Source organism: Micromys minutus (assembly GCF_963924665.1).
Source record: "Micromys minutus genome assembly, chromosome: 9".
Lineage (NCBI taxonomy): Eukaryota > Metazoa > Chordata > Mammalia > Rodentia > Muridae > Micromys > Micromys minutus.
The window spans coordinates 52,972,377-52,975,545 of record NC_137978.1 but is presented as its reverse complement, the minus strand read 5'-3'; positions in this window follow the sequence as shown (position 1 = coordinate 52,975,545).

Below are 3,169 nucleotides of genomic sequence, written 5' to 3'. Positions count from 1 at the left end.
CCAGCCTATGCCTGCATGGCCACTGACTGTGGAGGTGACAGTCAGCCATAGTGGACATGCAAAACAAGGAAGGCAGAGGAGACAGACACGGGCACAGTGAACCTAGCCTGGTCCATTGGTTTGGTGTCTCCCTTGGCATACAAGAAATAGGCATACCAGCTAGCACGCAGCCCGGATGGGTAGAGGGGACTGGGGCATCCCAGGCTCCTTTCCCAACCATCTTTCTCGCTGTGCCTTTGAGACCCCTCTGGTCTCCTCCCCTCCCTTCCTCCCGCACACACTGGGCTCTGAGCTGGCTTAGGATGCTGGGCCGTGGACCTCCTCAGGGCAGAGCCTGTAATGTAGTCTACCTTTGTTCAGAGTGTTGGGGAGGTCTGCACTGATACCCCACAGGCTCCGTCTCCACCTCAGCCTCATGGGATGTTGAGACATCTCAAGACGGTGTGCTGACGTAGGGCTGGCATCCCAACCCTCACGAGGTGGAGCCTTGGCTATACAGGGTGCCGGTTATTTTTGTCAACTTGTCACTGTCATCTGGGAAGAGGGGCCTCAGATGTGAAATTGCCTCCTATGGGTGAATCTCCAGGGCATTTTTTTTTTTCTTGATTGATACGGGAGGGCCTGGCTCACTGTAGAGGTGCTGCCCCTGAGCAGGTGGTTCTGGAATGGTCTGAGCAAACTAAGCCAGCCGTGGAGAGCAAGCCAATAGGCAGCATTCCTCCACAGCGTCCAGGGCGCTGCCCTAACTCCCATCCGAGATACACAACCTACAAGCTGCAAAGAAACATTGCTTTTGTTCAGTATTTTATTGCAGCAACCAAAAGGAAGCTGAGGAAAGGGGACAGCCTGGGCTACCTTGTCTCAAAAAGAAAAGAAAGAAAGAAAGAAAGAAAGAAAGAAAGAAAGAAAGAAAGAAAGAAAGAAAGAGAAAGAAAGATGGAGGGAGGGAGGGAGGGAGGGAGGGAGGGAGGGAGGGAGGGAGGGAGAGAGAGAGAGAGAGAGAGAGAGAGAAAGAGAGAGAGAGAGAAGAGAGGAAAGGAAATCTGAGGTGGTAATGAGGAGGGTTTTAGGTATCTGCAGACTCTCTAGGTGCCTTCTGGATGAGAGGGCATTACTCCCCACTCCTCAGCAAACTGGTGTGTCCCAAGAGCCTGGGTGTCTCTCATCTGTGAAAGGCAGATGCAGCAGCCCCGCTGCCATTACAGGCTGCTGTGGAACGGAGATCATACTGTGGCTGGGGGTTGGATGATCCTTAGTCACCAAGCACCCCACTCAAAGCTGACACCCCAGAACTCTGCTTCTTAGTGTCTCACCTGCCCTTCCCCCCCCCCCCCAGCCACTGAGAAGAGTCAGACTTCAGGGATCAAGACTCCACCACCGGTCAGCCTGGACAAGACACTGTAGTTGCATCCCCAGGCCCAGCATCCAGGGATGTAAACTGAAGCTCAGGACATCACCTCCTCTTACACTGGTATCCTGGCAACCCACCTGTCCTTCAGGGTCCTCATCAGGGAAATGGGCAGAACAGGCTATGCCTTATAAGCTTCTATTAAGGGTGGAATCGGATTTTTACTACATTTATCGTGTGCGTGTTGTGCGTGTACATTCACATGTGCCAGGATGAGTGGACCGAGGTCAAAGCTGAAGGAACGGGCTCTTGCACCTACCATGTGGGTCCCAGGAATCCAACTCAGGTCATTAGGCTTGGTGGCAAATGCCTTTACCCTGATTCATCTTGCCAGCCAAGTCAAATTCTCTAAAGCTTTTAGACCAGTGCTGGACACACAGCCTTGCTCTAGGCCAGCCTGGCTGAGAATCTAAGCACGCTGGGCTGATGCCTGTACTGGGAAATGAAGACAGGGCTGGCCAGGAGCAGGTGTGTACCCTGCCATTTCCTCTGCCCCATCCTGCTGACGCTTCAGCGTCCAGGAGGCAGCAGATGGTCCCTCATTTCCTTAGATCCTACGCTCGAGTGACAGTGTGTGCAGCGGCGGCCGCGGGGGCGTCCGGCCACAGTCAAATGATTTCTGTTCCGGCTCAGGACTGAGGCTGGGCCCCTGGTCACGGCAGGGAAATGAAGGGGCTCTGTGGGTAACCGAAGATATGGGGACCGACACTGATGACCATCCAAAGAAGCCTCAGGAACCCAACCAGGGAGCCCTTGAGAGCCGGAAGCCTCAAACCCTCCTCCTCCAGTTAAAAAGAGAGACATCATGGGAGGGTCATTTAATGGCAGTGACTTAGGAACCCAGAAGCCGGTGATCTTATGGGGCAGTCTGACAAGAACACAGGGTACAGGCACCCAGACTTGGGTTCAAATCTGCCTCCCACACTGCCCACCACCACCTCTGTCCTGGTGTGATCAGCGGCAGAAAGGAGCTTCCAGAGGGCTGGGGTGTGGCTCAGTGGTACAATGCTTGCCTGTCATGGGCAAGAGCTCAGGGTCCATCTTCAGCACTGGAAAAGCTACTTGATATGCCTGTGAGTGACGGGCACCATTTGTTCAAAAAACAGAGCCATAAATGTCATCCTTCCCTTCTGCGAGGCGCAGCCAGGGCACCAGCATCACCACGGACTATAAGGGAGTTACTGCGGCCGATGAGCTTGAGCCCAGGGCTCTGTTGATGGGCCTCCTTCTGCAGGAATCAGTTCCAGGGGCCACTTGAATAGGTCTCCCCACGCGGACACAGGAGTACATGAGGGTTCACATCCCAGCCACCCGGCTCTCCTGAGAAGTGTTGTGTAAGATCTGATTCCTCATCGGTACAAAGGGACTGAGGCTACACCTGCTAGTGGGGCTAAGAGTGAGGAGACAGAGAGTCCTTGACGTGTGTATTAGCCGAGGTTCCCCAGGGGACACGGAATCCATGGATTGTAAAGGGGAGGTGGGATTAAAGAGAGGGACAGCAGGGAGGATGGAGGGGCAGGCCAGAAAACCAGAAAGAACCATCTCCGAGTGGGGGGTGGGGGCATCTGCTGGCAACTTCCCCACCCAAGCGAGCTCATCCATGGTTCTATTTAAACATTCAACCGATAAAGCCCGCTCACAGCACAAAAGGTCTGCTTAAAGTCAGGCCTGGAGACACTGGCTGGTAAACCTGGTACACAGATGGCTGAGCCACCAGATTCAAGGCTAACCTGGGCTACATAGCAAGACCATGCACGCTGG